This window comes from Pseudophryne corroboree, chromosome 5 (assembly GCF_028390025.1).
Source record: "Pseudophryne corroboree isolate aPseCor3 chromosome 5, aPseCor3.hap2, whole genome shotgun sequence".
Taxonomy (NCBI): domain Eukaryota; kingdom Metazoa; phylum Chordata; class Amphibia; order Anura; family Myobatrachidae; genus Pseudophryne; species Pseudophryne corroboree.
In genome coordinates, this window is record NC_086448.1 from 25,912,988 (window position 1) to 25,936,016 (window position 23,029).

Here is a 23,029-nt window from a genome sequence, read left to right on the forward strand (position 1 = left end):
ACTGTACCTATAGACTTTGCACAGTAGGACAATTATTTACAAGGGACGGTTGATGACGTCACGTTGGACTGAACGACGTCATCCAACGTCCTAAATACTATTAGGACCAATTGTTTGTTTGTAACCTATTTATTCATGTTCTGTTCATCTATATGGTGTAGAGTGCTTACAAATGAAAGTGTGGTTTTGTTTTTATCTATGTTTTTTGGGATAAGAGTTTTGTCCTCTGTAGTGTGTGAATGCTGAGACCAGCACAGACCACCTACATCGCCACTGCTTCTTACAGTGCTATACAGTGAGACCTGGTATGCAAGTCGTGAATATATATAATAATAGTATATAATTAGTAGATCTTGTATATTAAAAGAATACAAAATATAGACAGTTTGAGTTTTATTAAATATCCATAATGCATTTTATTAGCAAAAGGGAAGAAAAAGCAGCTGAAGAGATGTTTAATTCTGATCGATATTCACTTAAAAGTCCTTAGAGCTCGGAGGGGGGATGTTCTCTATGTTATAGACAGGATAGAAAGACAATGAACAAATAAATGACTGCTGAGTTATTATACACACTCTGCATTTCTCACGCTGATAACAGTACCGGAGATGTGTCTCATTACAGTCTTTGGGGGAGACTTATCAAAGATTGGAGAGAGATAAACTGGAGAGAGATGGAGCAACCAGTCAGCTCCTAAGTGTCTTGTTACAGGTTAGGTTGGAAGGTAATAGGTTGATGCTGTATTTCAGTCCTGATTCAGAGATAGACAATAACACAGTGCAGCTTTTGGGAATTTATGCTACTGCCGCAGCTGATGGGTTGCCCACGGAGACGCCCGCTGGTTGCTGCTGTAATCAGCTGCCGTGTGCAAATGGTCTCACTATCGAACAGACATCACACACACACCATCTGACATTATATCAACCGTATAGTACATGGCTGCCCTTGCCAATGGAACTGCCACCAACACGCCAAGGAATGCCCGCCGTTACTGCCTGGATCTCCATGCAATTCCAATCTGCGTCCTCCAATGGTACCTATCAGGACACATGCACAGATTTAAAACATCTGGCGATTTGCCTCTGTATCAGACAATTTATCCCTCTCCAAGATTTGATAGATCTCACCCAGACTTGACAGGTCTCTAAAGAGGTTTTCGGAGTCAAAAATCAGACCAAAAAAAAATTAAAAAAGTTTTGTTTCTGTTTCTGAATGCGTGCCCAGTGATGTCTGTCCGGGTAGAGTTCTATCAGCGTCTTATTATATGGTCCGTATTATTATCATGCCTTTTATGGAGTGGTGTTGTTTTTTACAGCGCTCTTCAGTCGGATAGTACAAACAAACAGAAACCTGTAGCGGGAGTGCATACTAAGCCTAATCGATGCAGAAGGTATGCGTTCCGTGTCCAGCAGGGCTTGTTACGTCAGTGAGCATATGTGCTTCTGTGTGTCAGGCCAGCCATATTGCTTATTTTTACATCGTGGTGGCAGTACGTCACATCTGTTTTGTGAGAGATATTACAGTATATTCTATATCGGAGCAGTTGTTAAAAAAGTACTATGCCTATGCACAGAATGCATATATATGTGTGTGTATATATATATATATATATATATATATATACACATATATATAATGATTCCTATTCCTACTGAAGCATTGACACATTCATATACAGTATGCATTGATTTGTTATTGCATTCTGTGCATTATAAGTCATGTACGTTTACTATGGTAACAGCTCCTTATAGCTGCGGTAAATTCGCATATGACACGGCAGTGTAACGTAAAATGCAGATTTTTTTTTTAAACACCGTGTAAAAATAGGGTTGTGGCACTTCGTCATTCCTTATTTAAAAAAAGAAAAAGTTCATTCTGCTCACTTACATGTAACACCCGAATTTGGGCTGAATAAGCGTTTTTCTGCAGGCATGTGTTGAAGGGGACTGTATGGAGGGCTGCAAAGGTCAGGATAGGTTTTGTGGACTTGGGGCCTAATTCAAGGTTGATTGTAAAAGCAAAATCTTCCTATAGTGGGCAAAAGCAGGTGGGGCGGATGTAACATGTGCAGAGAGAGTTAGATTTGGGTGGGTTATATTGTTTACTGTGCAGGATAATTACTGGCTGCTTTATTTTTACGTTGCAATTTATGTTTCTGTTTTGAACACACCCCACCCAAATCTAATCTCTCTGCACATATTACATCTGCCCCCCCTGCAGTGCAGCTAAAGCTGCGCTGGTCGGGATCTACTCTGGAAGTGCACTTCTGCGGGGGGGGACGGGACGGGATGGCACTGACATGCGGGGAGGACTAGCTATGATCAACCTCGGAATAACCCCCTAAGAGTAGAGAATGAGGCTCAGAGCATCATTTATGAACCAGTGTTAAATGGCAGGTGTGCAACATTTTGCTTTTGTCCACGCAAGCCTCTTTGGTTTCAGGTGAATGCCACCTTTCTGCTTTTTGGAAGTCCTTCCATTGCGTAGACATTTATGTTATAGGGCTGTGCGTGCAAATGGCGCTTCATAGCGTTTCCCTTAGTTTACTATAACTTTTACATTGCTTGTTGGAGCATCATTAATGCCTTAATAGAGTAATGAGAGTGGGAGTATGCCGGACTGACTAATTCCTGCAGCAAGTTTGTCTTTCCCAAATTAAAGATCACTATCCATTCTCCAGCGCTTCTGACAGTGGGGCGAAAATGTCTCTGGCCACTGGATATACTCTATGTTATAGACAGGATAGAAAGACAATGAACAAATAAATGACTGCTGAGTTATTATACACACTCTGCATTTCTCATGCTGATAACAGTACCGGAGATGTGTCTCATTACAGTCTTTGGGGGAGACTTATCAAAGATTGGAGAGAGATAAACTGGAGAGAGATGGAGCAACCAGTCAGCTCCTAAGTGTCTTGTTACAGGTTAGGAATACAAGTTTGTTAAAAACAGCGCCCCAACTCAAAAGTGCAGCAATGGTGGTCCCGGTGATCCCACTCACCAAAATACGTTCAAGACAAATAACAACAAATGTGGACCACCTTGCGCACCCTCTTGGTAACCGAGATGGGTAACGGGATTAACAGGTATGAAATTACATCAAAAATTATCCACAATGTCCCGCTCTCCCCTTAGTTTGCTGGGGTATTATGGCAGTATAGTCCAAATATAATTTCCACGAGTGGATTCCAACTTCAAAATGGCCAAATTCTTGTTCTCTTAATCTCGCTTTTCTCCAAAAAGGGCAACCAATTTCATATGGAACCCAAAAACAGAAGAAAGAGGAAAATATAGTGTAATATTGTTTTTATTCAAGAAATTTTAAAATTTATAGATTTCCCACAATTGGTTAAAATGAACTTAAATGCATATACAGCAATCCACAAAAGACTGGGTTAAAATGCGTACCGGATTCAGTGGGGTGTCATGAAATGTCCACCCTGAACAGCATATTACTTATACCAAGGATCCTCTCGATCTTTCCAGGTGCTGTATCAACCTCAGGATCTGCAGTATCCAAGAGATCAAAAACCGGCTCAATGCAGTCTCCCCCAATCAGATCACCCTGGTGATCTGATTGGGGGAGACTGCATTGAGCCGGTTTTTGATCTCTTGGATACTGCAGATCCTGAGGTTGATACAGCACCTGGAAAGATCGAGAGGATCCTTGGTATAAGTAATATGCTGTTCAGGGTGGACATTTCATGACACCCCACTGAATCCGGTACGCATTTTAACCCAGTCTTTTGTGGATTGCTGTATATGCATTTAAGTTCATTTTAACCAATTGTGGGAAATCTATAAATTTTTAAATTTCTTGAATAAAAACAATATTACACTATATTTTCCTCTTTCTTCTGTTTTTGGGTTCCATATGAAATTGGTTGCCCTTTTTGGAGAAAAGCGAGATTAAGAGAACAAGAATTTGGCCATTTTGAAGTTGGAATCCACTCGTGGAAATTATATTTGGACTATACTGCCATAATACCCCAGCAAACTAAGGGGAGAGCGGGACATTGTGGATAATTTTTGATGTAATTTCATACCTGTTAATCCCGTTACCCATCTCGGTTACCAAGAGGGTGCGCAAGGTGGTCCACATTTGTTGTTATTTGTTACAGGTTAGGTTGGAAGGTAACAGGTTGATGCTGTATTTCAGTCCTGATTCAGAGATAGACAATAACACAGTGCAGCTATTGGGAATTTATGCTACTGCCGCAGCTGATGGGTTGCCCACGGAGACGCCCGCTGGTTGCTGCTGTAATCAGCTGCCGTGTGCAAATGGTCTCACTATCGAACAGACATCACACACACACCATCTGACATTATATCAACCGTATAGTACATGGCTGCCCTTGCCAATGGAACTGCCACCAACACGCCAAGGAATGCCCGCCGTTACTGCCTGGATCTCCATGCAATTCCGATCTGCGTCCTCCAATGGTACCTATCAGGACACATGCACAGATTTAAAACATCTGGCGATTTGCCTCTGTATCAGACAATTTATCCCTCTCCAAGATTTGATAGATCTCACCCAGACTTGACAGGTCTCTAAAGAGGTTTTCGGAGTCAAAAATCAGACCAAAAAAAAATGAAAAAAGTTTTGTTTCTGTTTCTGAATGCGTGCCCCGTGATGTCTGTCCGGGTAGAGTTCTATCAGCGTCTTATTACATGGTCCGTATTATTATCATGCCTTTTATGGAGTGGTGTTGTTTTTTACAGCGCTCTTCAGTCGGATAGTACAAACAAACAGAAACCTGTAGCGGGAGTGCATACTAAGCCTAATCGATGCAGAAGGTATGCGTTCCGTGTCCAGCAGGGCTTGTTACGTCAGTGAGCATATGTGCTTCTGTGTGTCAGGCCAGCCATATTGCTTATTTTTACATCGTGATGGCAGTACGTCACATCTGTTTTGTGAGAAATATAACAGTATATTCTATATCGGAGCAGTTGTTAAAAAAGTACTATGCCTATGCACAGAATGCGTATATATGTGTGTATATATATATATATACACATATATATCTAATGATTCCTATTCCTACTGAAGCATTGACACATTCATATACAGTATGCATTGATTTGTTATTGCATTCTGTGCATTATAAGCCATGTACGTTTACTATGGTAACAGCTCCTTATAGCGGCGGTAAATTCGCATATGACACGGCAGTGTAACGTAAAATGCAGATTTTTTTTTTAAACACTGTGTAAAAATAGGGTTTGGCACTTCGTCATTCCTTATTTTAAAAAAGAAAAAGTTCATTCTGCTCACTTACATGTAACACCCGAATTTGGGCTGAATAAGCGTTTTTCTGCAGGCATGTGTTAAAGGGGACTGTATGGGGGGCTGCAAAGGTCAGGATAGGTTTTGTGGACTCGGGGCCTAATTCAAGGTTGATTGTAAAAGCAAAATCTTCCTATAATGGGCAAAAGCAGGTGTGGCGGATGTAACATGTGCAGAGAGAGTTAGATTTGGGTGGGTTATATTGTTTCTGTGCAGGGTAAATACTGGCTGCTTTATTTTTACATTGCAATTTAGGTTTCTGTTTTGAACACACCCCACCCAAATCTAACTCTCTCTGCACATGTTACATCTGCCCCACCTGCAGTGCAGCTAAAGCTGCGCTGGTCGGGAGTTACTCTGGAAGTGCACTTCTGCGGGGGGGGGGGGCGGCACTGACATGCGGGGAGGACTAGCTATGATCAACCTCAGAATGACCCCCTAAGAGTAGAGAATGAGGCTCAGAGCATCATTTATGAACCAGTGTTAAATGGCAGATGTGCAACATTTTGCTTTTGTCCACGCAAGCCTCTTTGGTTTCAGGTGAATGCCACCTTTCTGCTTTTTGGAAGTCCTTCCATTGCGTAGACATTTATGTTATAGGGCTGTGCGTGCAAATGGCGCTTCATAGCGTTTCCCTTAGTTTACTATAACTTTTACATTGCTTGTTGGAGCATCATTAATGCCTTAATAGAGTAATGAGAGTGGGAGTATGCCGGACTGACTAATTCCTGCAGCAAGTTTGTCTTTCCCAAATTAGAGATCACGGGGGATCATTCCGACCCGTTCGCTCGCTGCGTTTTAACGCAGGTGAGCGAACGGGTCCCTACTGCGCATGCACCGGCGCTGTAGTGCGCCGGTGCATACCAGACGGCTGAAGGCCATAGCAGGGATACAATCGCCTCTGCCTGATTGACAGGCAGAGGCGATCGATGGGCGGGAGGGGGCAGAACGGCGGCGTTTGGCCGTCGTTTCGTGGGTTTGGTCCGGCCAACGCAGGCATGGCTGGACCGAACGGGTGGCGGGCCGCAGCGGCTGTGTGACGTCACACGCAGCCGCTGCGGACCGGGGAGCGCTGAGTAGTTCCTGGCCAGCACGCTAAAGCTGCACTGGCCGGGAGCTACTCGAAGTGCAAAGGCATCGCCGCTGTGTGATGCCTTTGCACTTCTGCGAGGGGGGGCCGGACTGACATGTGGGGTGGACTAGCCCTGTGCTGGGCGTCCCCCCGCATGTCAGGGAAGAACATCGTAGCTGTGCTAAATTTAGCACAGCTACGATCATCTCAGAATGACCCCCACTGTCCATTCTCCAGCGCTCCCGACAGTGGGGTGAAAATGTCTCTGGCCACTGGATATACGGCCTAGATCGCTGGAGGTTCGAGATGCCGACCGATCTCGGACGTTTTTTAAAGGGGCCATCACTTACATCCGGCCCGTGGCTGGAGGTGCTATCACTCCCTTGGAAGCAGCAGTGACAGCGCTGTATGGTGAGGAGGTCTCTGTTACAAGTAGATGCCTCCTGCTGCAGTAGTGATCTGACCTGTGTCCGCATCAGATCTCTCATTATCCATCGGGTAGCTTGCGGCACTCTTGGTGCCGCACAAGTTGCCCGTCGCAGAGGCCAGTAAATGTCTGTGCAATCACTGAGATTCCTGGCCTCTTCTCTCCCAATAATTGACGGCGACATGCCTCCATTGGCAGAAACAGAGGCTATCATTGTCCCTTCCCCACCCCAATGGTCACTGGCTGCGCGCTACATTGCAGGACCCGTTCACGCACTTGCAGAACAGGTCCTCATCTGAATAACCCCCGTTGTGTACACCAGTTCCCATCATCACTTCCACCGCAATCTGTGATCATCGGGATCTGTTTGAGATCCTTACCGTGTAACAGTGGTTGTCTTTAGTGGTCTCGTCTGTATCTAGACTAGGACCAGTGCGGTTCCAGGATCGTTTACCGAACGGGATGAATGAGTCATATACAATAATTTTACATAGGTGGCCCATGTCCCCATATCCTCATCATAGATAGATTAGGAAAGGATCTCACACCTCTCCCCAGGATGTCCTCATAGGAGGCAGGTGGATGGATGAGATTGTCTGGACATTACCTATCCCAGCTGTGTTCTTCTCCGGACATCTGCAAAACCTGTTCTTCTGGTGATAGCAAATATGGGGAAGATGTGTCAGACCTTGGAGATGGATAAAGAGGTTGCCCAAAGCAACCAATCAGCTGATTGGTTGATTCAGCCAAATACTTCACTTTATCCCATGGCTTCATACATCTTAGTGTATGACCTCTTTGAGATTATACAAGCCTTTTAGGATTATATTTACCTAGCAACGGATTAATAAAGACATCAATGGTCTGTGGTTTTGCCCGCAGTATTTAAAGTGGCAAGACCTGTGGGCAGAACCTCTGACATCATTGCCTTTTGAAATACACAATAAATATTTCTGCCTTAGTATCTCAAGACTACATATATGTATAGGCAATTGAAGCAGCGTCCGAGGAGGAAACGGGCACCCAGTGGACTGAGCACTAGACAGCCATCTTAGTGACCAAGATGGCTGCCGCAGGCTGCCTTCACTGAGAGTGTTGTGACGGCTGTCCTTTAACTTATTTCTGCTTTGCATTGTATTTATTAGAAACACACTCCAAATCATGCTGTTACATTCATTTAATTATTTTTATGTTGCCCAGAAAATAGCTTCTGTACATTGTTTTTTTTATTTTAGAAATGGTTATTTTGCTTACCCGGCGAAAAGAGAGGAGATTTGCAAAGTTTTCGCCATTGGCAATGTAGCCACCAAATTCGCAGCTCAAGAAAACGGTGGAAATTTCCTCTCTGTACAATACAATTTCATTTGAGCCATCCAGTCCTGACCTCACAAAACAGCCTGAGTGCTCCGGTACTGACCTCACAAAACAACCTGTGCTCCAGCCCTGACCTCACGAAACAGCCCGAGTGCTCCGGCCCTGACCTCACAAAACAGCTCAAGTACTCCGGCCCTGACCTCACAAAATAGCCAGAGTGCTCCGGTAGTGACCTCACAAAACAGCCTGAGTGCTCTGGTACTGACCTCACAAAACAGCCTGTGCTCCAGCCCTGACCTCACGAAACAGCCCGAGTGCTCCGGCCCTGACCTCACAAAACAGCTCAAATTCTCCGGCCCTGACCTCAGAAAATAGCCATAGTGGTCCGGTACTGACCTCAAAAAACAGCCAGACTGCTCCAGTACTGACCTCAAAAAACAATCTGTGCTCCAGCCCTGACCTCACAAAACAGCCCGAGTGCTCCGGCCCTGACCTCACAAAACAGCTCGAGTACTCCGGCCCTGACCTCACAAAATAGCCAGAGTGCTCCGGTACTGACCTCAAAAAACAGCCAGACTGCTCCAGTACTGACCTCACAAACAGCCCGAGTGCTCCGGCCCTGACTTCACAATCAGCCTGGAGTACTCTGGCCCTGACCTCACAAAACAGCACGAGTGCTCCGGCCCTGAACTCGCAAAACAGCTCAAGTGCTCCGGCCCTGACCTCACAAAACAGCTCAAGTGCTCCGGCCCTGACCTCACAAAACAGCTCAAGTGCTCCGGCCCTGACCTCACAAAACAGCTCGAGTGCTCCGGCCCTGACCTCACAAAACAGCACGAGTGCTCCGGCCCTGAACTCGCAAAACAGCTCAAGTGCTCCGGCCCTGACCTCACAAAACAGCTCAAGTGCTCCGGCCCTGACCTCACAAAACAGCTCAAGTGCTCCGGCCCTGACCTCACAAAACAGCTCGAGTGCTCCGGCTCTGACCTCACAAAACAGCCTGAGTTCTCCGGCCCTGACCTCACAATACAGCCCGAGTGCCCCGGCTCTGACCTCAAAAAAACAGCCCGAGTGCTGCAGACCTCATCTCACCCACTGAGACTGGAATTATAATTTATTGTTATGTTTTAATGTTTTCTGTTTTTTACCCCTCTCTGTATGTCTGGGCTTATCTGTACTGTACATGATTACTTTTACTGTTTATTTTCTGTCTGCAAAAAATATTAGTAGATACTGTATATCTGGAATCATCTAGTTAAGGACGACAGATGCTGGAATGGCGATGTTAGATATTTGTGTTGTAGAGAGTAGAGTTACATTACAGTTACTGTTGTAGTTCTGTGTCGGCATTGTGTTACTGACTCCGGTCCTAATGTTCATCGTGATAGCACTGGTTGTGCTTTGTATTGTTTTGAATCAGATGTATAAAATTGTGTATAGTATGGTCACTTGATAACAAGGTGTGTGTGTGTGTGTGTGTGTGTGTGTGTGTACACAATTAGCAGAGGGGTAAGTTGGATACCGCTTTATTACAATATAGACTAGCTGGTTAGATGTCATTCTGATGTGTAATAAATTATTCACCTGTCTTAAAGTATGAGGTCACTGTAAGATTATTTTACCCATATTCTTGATTTACCCCTGATGAAGTCCTGCATGGGACGAAACGCGTATGGTTTAGGTGCTGAGCGGTTCAACACTATAAGGGCACACTGTCGTGAACTCACACCTGTGTAGAGTGTGGGAAAGGAGGTTTAGATTGTTAGTCCTATAGCGTGGTTATCTTAACAACATCTACTAGAATATATTGTGTGAAAAGTAAAATTTTTAGTAATTTTTTTATTTTACTGATAGCCAAGGAGGTTCCGTTTGATCCTGAAATTCCCCTTCAAGAAGTTTAAGGACTATAAATGTTTTCAGATTTTGTGTTTATTTTTTTTAAAACCATTTTAAGAATTGTTAGTATACATTGTATGTTATGTAGCCTTTCTAACAGGAAGCTTACCGTGAGGAGCAGCCGTTGTTTCTATAATTTATAACATTATCTCATTATCCTGTATTAATATTTTGGCGAAAGATAAGGGTTATTCTTGTGTGTGTGTGTGTGTGTGTGTGTGTGTGTGTGTGTATATATATATATAATTACACTCACTTTTTCAGCAATTTAGAAAAAGAAATTACCAGCACTCACGGTTTAGATAATATTTTAGCACAAGATAAGGGTTATTCTTGCTTTAAACAGTTGTAAGGCGCCGGTTGCCATCCAATCTCGCTGCCCGCAGGTAGCCGATTACACACTCTGTTTCAGACGGCACTCCGAAATATAGAGACAAAGTACTTCTGCTAAATAGCAACGTTTCAGAGCTTGACAAAAGTGCAATAAAGCGCTGAAACGTTGCAGAAGTACCTTGTTTCAGGCGCTACTCCGAAATAAAGAGACAGAGTATATATATATATATATATATATATATATATATATATATATATATATATATATACTTGTCGTAGGTCCGACACTCCATGTTCCATAACAACTGCGTCGGTGCCCTCACAGAAAATTGGATATATTTGCAGAGGTGCGGCACTCAAACTGAATAAACTGACCCTTCAGGCTTGTGGAAAGATAATCAACGTTTCAATATTTTAAATATTGTCATCAGGATACAGGAAGAAATACAAATATACCTTTTATAAGGAATCACCACAAGTGAAATGCTGGCGTCAGGGCTGGGACCGCTCACCCTCCCCGCCGCCGCACTGAAAGGTGACGTCATCCAATACGGATCCGACACCTGTGAAAAACTTAACCATTCACCAACTAAACAAAAGCTGCATAGATGCAAGACATCCGTCTAAAAAACTAAAAGCATGCTAAGTGACAGGACAATGCTGTACAGTTTATCAAATACAAACGCTTAGTTGATACAAATACTTATTGATACTAAGATACTAATTATAAGTGTCAAGTAGAAACAAGATGTATCGGCCATAATACTGTAACAGAAAGATGGATCATCTTAAAGAGGCAAACGATATAGAATCATTTAACCCCTTAGGATGGATAACATTCAAACGATGAATCCACCTTGCTTCACATTTTAATAATTGGAGTGACCGATCACCCCCCCGTCGACTCGGCGGGACCGTGTCGATCATCCTGTAGCGATATAATAATATAATAAACCTCCTAATGATAATGTGTGGACCTCCATTCTAAAAGTAAAACATTCCATACCCTTAATACCATGAAATAATGACACGGAGACTTGAATTTGGCAGAAAATTGTTAGCTATTTATTGTACCCTAACCATTAGAAAAAACCTGTAAAGTAAAAATTAAGTTAACATGCCGATTTAACTGACATATGGTGGCAGAAAAAAGAACTGCTATAACCCACTGAAGATAACCTCAGAAACATTAAAAACCCAAACAATCCTAATCTACCACAAACCATACATAGGTAAGAGGTGCCCGACTCAGACCCCCACGCTGACTGCCCACCCTGATGGGTGATGACGCTGCCCCCTGATGGGTGATCTAGCGGCCATAAAAGTCAATGGAGGTGAGTGCACCTAAACCACACCAATACTGTAAAAACTGTGACTAACAAGTCAAACTATAACCTGCCGTTCTTTTCCGCCAACGGCGAAAGACTCTTCCACAGAGTCTTCGCACCGCCACCATACCCTCAACCTAACTCCTGCAACACCTGAAACAGATCCTCCAGGAAAAGCATCATCCCTTCCTTGGACAGATGCACACCATCAGGCCGAAAAAGGTGACTTTCCCGGAACCGAATCCTAGGGTGGCGAACCACTTTCCCTACGTGAGCCAAAACCCACTTCGCCACCGCAGCATTCACCTTTTGTCTGGCCTCATCAATAGGGCGACCGTCCACCACTCCCTGCCAACGCAACCTTGGCACCATCATGGAGAATACCAAAACACAGCTGGGCCACGCTGCGGCCACACTGGCCAGATCTTCCATCATGGCCCATCTCAGCTCTAAAGATGTCCTCCTCCCCAGATCGTTGCCACCCAAGTGGACAACCAGCACCCTAGGGACTCCATGCTCCCTGACCTGACTGACCAATCTACTCTTCAGATCTTGCCACATCATCCCACGCCAACCAAGCCAACGAACGCCATGAGCCCAAGGAAAAAACTGCGCCCCATCCGAGGCCGAAAACCTGGCTGCCCAGTAAACATAAGAGTGGCCAACTACCCATATTGCCAAATCGTCTTCTACCCAACCTGAAGTGAAGGAAAGGAATAAAAATTGGTTAATAAATATCCTAACAGGAGCTTATTGCATGCATTAACCTGAAGGATCTGCCAAAAGAAAAAAGGTTTTCGTTTCTTGATGAGTCACGGCCTAGCCATTCTAAACAAGCTTCCAGCCAATCGAAGCATAACATAGAAACACAACGGGAAAGATCAAATTAAAATAAGGCAAAATAAAAGGGGGGAGGGGGAGGATTAAATGGGAAAAAAACAAAAAAACATGTAAGAACTCAGCTGGAGGTGAAAGCATAAAAACCTGCTGAGGGACTTCGTATTGTAACTGATCAGCCGAATTGTGTAAATTGAAATTCAGTCCGTCAAATCAGGCAAAAAAATCGCAAAAGAACTCCAGACCCCCGCTGCCAGCAGCGGCGAGTAGCTAATCCCTGAGTAGGATGAACAGGGGAGACAAACACACAAACAGCACAATGACGTACTTAGCCTTCCAACATTAACTTAATTAACGGTTATTAAAACTGAAAACTCATGAAACCGGGCGAATATATCGTTTGTAACTGGAAGACTTCCATCGCCCCACCGCCTGAATCTCCGCAATGGAAAAACCCGCCGACGCAGCCGACGTTGCCGCCCCAATTCGGAAAGAATGCGTACTGAAAGCAGCGGGTGAAAGGCCCAAGCCTGCCAGACAGCGACTTAGCATCCAACGAAATTGATATTTCGTCAATGGTAGACCGTCATAGTGCAGCAGCCATGACCCCCTCACACTGGGACGAACTGCTGGATATTTCAATGCCAATCTCACCGGGCAAATGCTCCCCTCCAGAGATGGTACCAAAGTGACCCATCGCCCTCTACCTACTTGGTCCGTATTAGAGCGACGCAGTCTGCACAGCAAAGACCTCTCACCCACCTCCACGTCATCTAGAAGCATGCGCGAATCTGCCCATTTAGATGGCGCTACCAGCTCCGAAATCCGAAAGGCTCCGTGATAAGCCATGGAGAACGCCAACTGGAACAACAGTGACTCAAAAAGTGACGATGCGACACTGACTACAGCACCGATGACAGCTGGTAACAAAGCCGCATCGATAGGGCGCCGCCTATCTGGCGGCGCTGGCGCCACGCGCGCCCACCCTTTCATCGCCTTCACAAGAAACCCGCTCTTTGTCACGTCAGGAACACCCTTGATTTTACTAAAAAATGAAATCCCTGCTAAGTACCGGGACACCACCGCTCTGGACCTACCCGTGACAAAAAGCTGCCAAATAAAAGAAAGCATCATCCGATGCCCGCTCTTACCTTCTTGACTACGTCCTCGGACAAACTCTTCCCACTCGCTCCAAGCTTGACCGTAAGCCTTTAGCGTGTTCGGAGCCGCTGACCGCATCGCTAGGCCTTCCAGTCCTGTCCGATCACCTGCCAGACATAACCGGGACATTGAAACCCCCGCTCCTCGGCCTCAGGTGCCAACAACCGAAATCTCTCCCACTGCCCGTGGGACAACGCATCGGCAATTCCGTTCTCAATTCCTGGAACATGCTGCGCGTGGCACCATACATTCCTACGCAAGCATGTCAGCAACAATTGCGCAAGCACCCTCAAAACCACCAGCGACTTCGCCCTCTGGTTATTGATCGCATGCACCACGCCCAGATTGTCGCATCTGAACAAAATGCTGCGATCAGCCAGACGTTCGCCCCAAACCTCCAGGGCTACCATAACGGGAAAAAGCTCCAGCAGCAAAAGGTCCTTAGTGAAACCTTTGCGACACCATTCCTCGGGCCAAGAGGCCACGCACCAAGATCCCTCTAGGTAGCAACCGAACCCAGAGGAACCCACCGCGTCGGTAAACAGCTGTAAACTAGCATTGTCGATCTTTGGGGCCAACCAGATACGCACCCCATTGAAGTCCTCGAGGAACGAGGCCCAGATGGCCAAATCCCTCTTAATCTCGGAGGACAAGCGAATGAAATGATGCGGCCTGGCACACCCCGCCGTCGCCCTCTCCAGCTTTCGGCAGAAAACCCTGCCCATCGGGATTACCCGGCAAGCAAAGTTCAAGAGGCCCAGCAAAGACTGCGGCTGCCGCAGCGTGACTTTGCGCGACGTCACGAACTGCCCAATAACCTCGCGAAGCTTCGTGACCTTGGCCTGAGGAAGGCGACATGAGCCTGCCACTGTGTCGATTTCAATCCCCAAGAACGACAAACATGAGACCGGCCCCTCCGTTTTATCCTCGGCCACAGGATCGCCAAAGTGATAAAACAAGGCTCGGATGCTGAACAACAAGTCGGTGCAGCGCGGCGAATTCGCCGGTCCCACACACAGGAAATCATCGAGGTAATGCACAACCCCATGACCTCCCGTAGAAGACTCTACGCACCAATGTAAAAATGTGCTAAACCTTTCAAAGAACGAGCAGGAAATGGAACACCCCATCGGCAAACATTTGTCAATGAAATATTCCGCTCCGATCCGAAAACCCATAAAACGGAATAAGTCCAGATGCAACGGGAGCAACCGAAACGCGGATTCAACATCGATCTTAGCCATCAGAGCTCCCGGGCCGTAATTACGAACCATCTCCAGAGCCTCGTCAAACGACTGGTACACCACCGAACATTGTTCTGGCGGTATTGCGTCGTTGACCGACGACCCTGATGGGTAAGAAAGATGCTGAATGAGCCTAAAAGCACCTGGAGTCTTCTTGGGGACTACCCCCACTGGGGAAATGACCAAGTCATCCAATGGGGGCAAGATAAACGGGCCCTCCATCCTATCCAGTCGCACCTCTTTATCAACTTTCTCGCGCAAAACTAACGGCAAGGTGCGAGCGGATTGAAGATTTCTGAGAGCCCTGACCGATACTTCGCCCGCAACTGGCAGGCGGAAACCAAACTTGAAACCTTGAAACTAAAAATTGGCGTCCGGCCTATTTGGATACCATCCCAACCACTTGGACATGGCATCCAAATTAATTGGAGTTGGGGCCCTGTTGAGCGATCCCGCTCCCGTTGGGTTTTTGCATAGCCTTGCTTTCCCCTTCGGCCTTGCCGATTGCCTTTAAAACAGTTGGAGGCCGGGTGGAAGCCGCCACATTGCAAGCATGAATGTCGAAACCGACACTGCTTGCCGAAGGAACAGGTCGCATTATTAAATGAGAAGCACTTCCCCCTCGCGGTGGCCTGTCCACCCCGCGATTAGCTGATCTACCTTTTCTACCCGGTCCCCCCTCCGCACTACCCCCCTGGGCGGATGACCCAGCGCGCTGCCCATCCGCCCCCGGATTCCGGCGCTCCTTTGCAGTTTGAGAAGTCCGGGTGACCTGGAGCCAGACCTCCACGTCTTTGCAACCAAAATCAATTATCTGCAAGCAGTCCTGCTTTTCTCGGAACTTCTCGTCATACATTCGCCATTCTATTCCTGTCGATGTGCGCTGCATGTCGTGTATCAAGTGCAGGTACCGTATGACGTTCATGTGTTCATCTGGCCTATCCTCCAGATAACATGCCGCAAAGACGCAGAAACCAGCCAGCCAGTTCTCAAATGTACGGAAAGCCTCAGCTCCGATGCCTTTCTTAGCTGTCGCTGCCTTATACTCCTTCTTCGCGTCCTTAGTCAGCACGAACATATCCACGTAATCGCCTCTACAAATCTTCCTACTTCAGCTATCCCGCAACCCCCTCAACACTGCCGTATAATCACAGTGAACTACTCCGGGCAAATTACGGCGCTTCTTGGCCCTGCGAGCGTTCTCACTAAGCCGCTTGCGCCTCTTCTGCCTCTCCTGCTGCCCTGACGCTTTTTTAGCATACTTCATCGCCCGCTTTTTCGCTCTAGTCGTGCTACTAATGTCAGACGCTTGCGACGATAGGGATGAAGAAGAGGAGGAACTGAATATACTGCGCCTGCCACCGCCCCCGGCGCGCGTGCCTTCCTCCTGCAGGCTGGAGCTCCCTCCGTCCGCAGGGAAGGCACACCTGCGGGGCTCTATACTGCCATGTACAACCCTACTATGCCCCCCCCCCGCCGCTCCCTGCCGGACTCCGGCTGTAAGGGAGGCGGCAGGGGAGAATCTGGCAGCGCCGCTGCGCGCACACGTGCGCGATCGGCGCCACTAGCTGTGCGCGCGGGCACGCGCGACCCCCGTGCGCGCGCCCCGCCGCTTCCAGCCACTCTCCGGCCAGCGGCGGGGAGCACCACCGGCCAAGAACGTGTGACAGGCCTCGTCCGACCCGCCGCCGCTCTCCGCCCACCCCGACTCCCCTGGCCGGCATCCATCCGTGGCCTTGACAAGGGGGACGGGTGGGGAGATGGGACGGAGCCTCCGTATACCGCCCGCTCTGGCGCTCCCGCGCGCGCCCGCGGGTGCCTGCTCCCTGCATCGATGCCTCACACTCCTGAGGTGGAGGTGAAGGCCGATGCCCGGCCACCTCACCTCCCCTCCTCCGTGCCCCGCGCCTCACCCGCCGCCCGCGGCTGGAGATTAACTTCGGTCCCGACTCCTGGGGCAGGGGAGACCGGGTCCGTCCAGCCACCGCCGCGCGGGTATGCGCGCCGGCGCCGGTGGACGGGGAAAGAGCGGATGAGCCAGCAGGCCCAGCTGAGGCCCCATTTTCCCCGTCTTCAGAGCCGTAACGAGCTGGGGTCCCGGCCGAACGGAGGGGGCAAGAGGCGGCCATTAGTCAGCGCTAGTATACTTGAGGTGAGGGGAGAGAGGAGGGTAATGTAAAAGCTACCTAACCCCTATATATGACACCCACCAAGTGAATATTAAGTTAACTAAACTAACTAACCCACTAACTCTCTCCTAATGAAGCACAAGATTTTTTATATAACTCACCAGAAGGCAAACTAGAATAGAGAGACCCCTAGATGACCTATACCACCCTATATATGCTGATCCCTCCCCTATCTACCATTGGCTGTACTTTTCATAACAATTATGTCCACACCCATCACAGGAGGTTTAACTCTCTCCATTCCTATGCCTGTCATTTCGTTCTCCTTACGATATGATATATAATTACACTCACTTTTTCAGCAATTTAGAAGAGGAAATTACCAGCACTCACGGTTTAGATGAATATGAAAAGAGTTTTATTCTTCAAAAAAAATCCATGTGAAGCACAATCTGATAGCTGTGGCCCACAGCTACCAGATTGTGCTTCACATGAATATTTCTTGAAAAATAAAACTCTTTTATATATTCATCTAAACCGTGAGTGCTGGTAATTTCCTTTTCTAAATTGCTGAAAAAGTGAGTGTAATTATTATATTCTTTTAACCCTGCACCACCACCTTGCCAATGATTTACAATAGCTTTGAGTGCTGTGTTTTTCCAGAAATAAATATATATATATATATATATATATATATATATACACACACACACACACATTTATTAATTAGAGATATTGCTTATGGCTGCTACAAGTTTCGAAGATGCGACCAATGGTGGTTTCACAGCATTATTACAGCGTCTACAGACGACTCTCTATTTTGTCATTTTAGTTGTAGATAACACATATTGTCACAAATAATGGCTTTTATTCTAAATATAAAAAAAGAGTAATATGCAGAATTACAGAACCCCGTATAATATAGCTGCTATTAACTATCTACTTTGCTGCAGCAATGTCGGCGCATTCTGCGACACATACATATTTTAATTAAAGGTGGTCTCAGTAAGAGACCCCTTAGTACTCCATTATTTAACCCCCGCTTTATAGTCAGTCATATAACTTTGTGTACTGGAGTTATTGTGCTGTTTGTATTTTGGGTAACTAGTGGTTACTGTATATCTTGATTGTCCCATCGATTCTAGAGGCTAGATACAGGCGGTGTAAGGTCCCTGGGTACCTTTTCTTTCTCGAGAATCGTTCTGAAAGGCTTCAATCATTTCCCGTCCAAATCTCCTGCATGTGAATGGACGCATTACAGAAAATGGCAATGAAATTGCAGGTTGGACGGGAAAATGTGTTTTTTTTAGCTGCGATTTAGCGTTTATATGGCAGCAATTGTCCATTACCTGCTGTTATCTAACACGGAATTGACACTAACTCCTAAAATGTTTCCCACACAATTGCTACGGTTACGTCTGCATTGTGACACGATGTCAGGAAGTATCACAATTAGCTTTACCGTCTCCTTCACTGCAACTTTACCGATAGCCGGTGTCACCGCATGTGAAAGTGTCTCAAACGTGGATAAGTGAGTTATATAGATTTTGGGGGGAGGGAGCCTCACACCCTTTGTGCCCACAGAAGCACTAGTGTTAATTTTAGATTTTGGATGGTGGGTACCATATGCTTTAAAAATTAAATGATTGATAGATAGATAGATAGATAGATAGATAGATAGATAGATAGATAGATAGATAGATAGATAGATAGATAGATAGATATGATAAACTTTTTTTTAATTTTTATTAACATCCTATTCCAGATATGGTAGTTGCGGTCTTTGCTTTTTTGTTTGACAACGCTTTCTAGCACGATTCACTCGAGTTGCAAACTCGCTGGATATCTGGAGGAATCTGACCTTTAACATTGTACAAATTCAGGAGGCGACTTGCGGCCAGGCAGGGTTTATTCTGGCGGGTTACTGGCGACTTTCTGGCATCCATTTGCATCCTGTTACATATGGTGACGTGCAATCCAGCGGAAAATCAGAGGCTGCTACACACCCCTCCATAACGTTGAAAGGAAACAAGTTAATGCGGTGTTTTAAGACTAATGATATTATAATACTCTTCTAAATCAAACAAGCCTGATTTACAAGCTGTTCTCAGGGTCATTTTTAAATGACTTATATACGTACATTTTAGTGTCCTCATAAATTGTGAAGAGACCGGTAAATGTTTTATAAGACTGTCTAGAGTTTTCCACATTTATTGCATAAAAATCGTCTATTAAACGCCACCCCCATAAATCCTTAAGACGTAGAATTTGGGGACGGTGACGGCTCTCAGCTCTTCCAGCGCTAGTGCGCATCGTTTTCCAGTTTGTGCTACCATGCCCGGGCTTACAACGAGAATTGTTTGATCACCGTATGTTAGCCGGGTGCAGTTTTTCCACCCTATTTTAATCATCAATACCACATTCATTTTAAAGGTGAACCATTATATCCTGGGTATAGTGTTACTGGATTATCAACAGTCCTGCAAATAACACTGAGCTATTGGAATATTTCCCACACAGTGTATCAATCCACTTCTCCCTTGGTTGTGCGCCTGAATTACCCAGATTACATTACAAGTGATAGTGTACCCTCTACTGTACATTACAAGTGATAGTGTACCCTCTACTGTACATTACAAGTGATAGTGTACCCTCTACTATACATTACAAGTGATAGTGTACCCTCTACTGTACATTACAAGTGATATTGTACCCTCTACTGTACATTACAAGTGATAGTGTGCCCTCTACTGTACATTACAAGTGATAGTGTACCCTCTACTGTACATTACAAGTGATAGTGTACCCTCTACTGTGCATTACAAGTGATAGTCTACCCTCTACTGTACATTACAAGTGATAGTGTACCATCTACTGTACATTACAAGTGATAGTGTACCCTCTACTGTACATTACAAGTGATAGTGTACCCTCTACTGTACATTACAAGTGATATTGTACCCTCTACTGTACATTACAAGTGATAGTGTGCCCTCTACTGTACATTACAAGTGATAGTGTACCCTCTACTGTGCATTACAAGTGATAGTGTACCCTCTACTGTACATTACAAGTGATAGTGTACCCTCTACTGTACATTACAAGTGATAGTGTACCCTCTACTGTGCATTACAAGTGATAGTGTACCCTCTACTGTACATTACAAGTGATAGTGTACCCTCTACTGTGCATTACAAGTGATAATGTACCCTCTACTGTACATTACAAGTGATAATGTACCCTCTACTGTACATTACAAGTGATAGTGCTCCCTCTACTGTGCATTACAAGTGATAGTGCACCCTCTACTGTACATTACAAGTGATAGTGCTCCCTCTACTGTGCATTACAAGTGAAAGTGTACCCTCTACTGTACATTACAAGTGATAGTGTACCCTCTACTGTACATTACAAGTGATAGTGTACCCTCTACTGTACATTACAAGTGATAGTGCTCCCTCTACTGTACATTACAAGTGATAGTGCACCCTCTACTGTACATACAAGTGATAGTGTACCCTCTACTGTACATTACAAGTGATAGTGTACCCTCTACTGTACATTACAAGTGATAGTCAACCCTCTACTGTACATTACAAGTGATAGTGCACCCTCTACTGTACATTACAAGTGATAGTGTACCCTCTACTGTGCATTACAAGTGATAGTCTACCCTCTACTGTACATTACAAGTGATAGTGTACCCTCTACTGTACATTACAAGTGATAGTGTACCCTCTACTGTGCATTACAAGTGATAGTGCTCCCTCTACTGTACATTACAAGTGATAGTGTACCCTCTACTGTACATTACAAGTGATAGTCTACCCTCTACTGTACATTACAAGTGATAGTGCACCCTCTACTGTACATTACAAGTGATAGTGTACCCTCTACTGTACATTACAAGTGATAGTGTACCCTCTACTGTGCATTACAAGTGATAGTGTACCCTCTACTGTACATTACAAGTGATAGTGTACCCTCTACTGTGCATTACAAGTGATAATGTACCCTCTACTGTACATTACAAGTGACAGTGTACCCTCTACTGTACATTACAAGTGATAGTGCTCCCTCTACTGTGCATTACAAGTGAAAGTGTACCCTCTACTGTACATTACAAGTGATAGTGTACCCTCTACTGTACATTACAAGTGATAGTGTACCCTCTACTGTACATTACAAGTGATAGTGCTCCCTCTACTGTACATTACAAGTGATAGTGCACCCTCTACTGTACATACAAGTGATAGTGTACCCTCTACTGTACATTACAAGTGATAGTGTACCCTCTACTGTGCATTACAAGTGATAATGTACCCTCTACTGTACATTACAAGTGACAGTGTACCCTCTACTGTACATTACAAGTGATAGTGCTCCCTCTACTGTGCATTACAAGTGAAAGTGTACCCTCTACTGTACATTACAAGTGATAGTGTACCCTCTACTGTACATTACAAGTGATAGTGTACCCTCTACTGTACATTACAAGTGATAGTGCTCCCTCTACTGTACATTACAAGTGATAGTGCACCCTCTACTGTACATACAAGTGATAGTGTACCCTCTACTGTACATTACAAGTGATAGTGTACCCTCTACTGTACATTACAAGTGATATTCAACCCTCTACTGTACATTACAAGTGATAGTGCACCCTCTACTGTACATTACAAGTGATAGTGTACCCTCTACTGTGCATTACAAGTGATAGTCTACCCTCTACTGTACATTACAAGTGATAGTGTACCCTCTACTGTACATTACAAGTGATAGTGTACCCTCTACTGTGCATTACAAGTGATAGTGCTCCCTCTACTGTACATTACAAGTGATAGTGTACCCTCTACTGTACATTACAAGTGATAGTCTACCCTCTACTGTACATTACAAGTGATAGTGCACCCTCTACTGTACATTACAAGTGATAGTGTACCCTCTACTGTGCATTACAAGTGATAGTGTACCCTCTACTGTGCATTACAAGTGATAGTGTACCCTCTACTGTACATTACAAGTGATAGTGTACCCTCTACTGTGCATTACAAGTGATAGTGTACCCTCTACTGTACATTACAAGTGATAGTGTACCCTCTACTGTGCATTACAAGTGATAGTGTGCCCTCTACTGTGCATTACAAGTGATAGTGTACCCTCTACTGTACATTACAAGTGATAGTGCACCCTCTACTGTACATTACAAGTGATAGTGCACCCTCTACTGTACATTACAAGTGATAGTGTACCCTCTACTGTACATTACAAGTGATAGTGCACCCTCTACTGTACATTACAAGTGATAGTGTACCCTCTACTGTACATTACAAGTGATAGTGCTCCCTCTACTGTACATTACAAGTGATAGTGTACCCTCTACTGTACATTACAAGTGATAGTGCACCCTCTACTGTACATTACAAGTGATAGTGTACCCTCTACTGTACATTACGAGTGATAGTGCACCCTCTACTGTACATTACAAGTGATAGTGTGCCCTCTACTGTACATTACAAGTGATAGTGTACCCTCTACTATACATTACAAGTGATAGTGTGCCCTCTACTGTAAATTACAAGTGATAGTGCACCCTCTACTGTACATTTCAAGTGATAGTGCACCCTCTACTGTACATTACAAGTGATAGTGCACCCTCTACTGTACATTACAAGTGATAGTGTACCCTCTACTATACATTACAAGTGATAGTGTACCCTCTACTGTACATTACAAGTGATAGTGTACCCTCTACTGTGCATTACAAGTGATAGTGTACCCTCTACTATACATTACAAGTGATAGTGTATGCTCTACTGTACATTACAAGTGATAGTGTGCCCTCTACTGTACATTACAAGTGATAGTGCACCCTCTACTGTACATTACAGGTGATAGTGTACCCTCTACTGTACATTACAAGTGATAGTGTGCCCTCTACTGTACATTACAAGTGATAGTGTACCCTCTACTGTACATTACAAGTGATAGTGTAC

At 45.2% G+C, this 23,029-nt stretch overlaps 1 protein-coding gene across 5 annotated transcripts in view; it reads left to right on the plus strand.

Moving 5' to 3' along the window:
• Nucleotides 1-23,029, plus strand: part of ADGRB1 (adhesion G protein-coupled receptor B1) — a 680,829-nt gene that overhangs the window by 623,306 nt on the left and 34,494 nt on the right. The gene's annotated exons all lie outside the window — the stretch shown is intronic.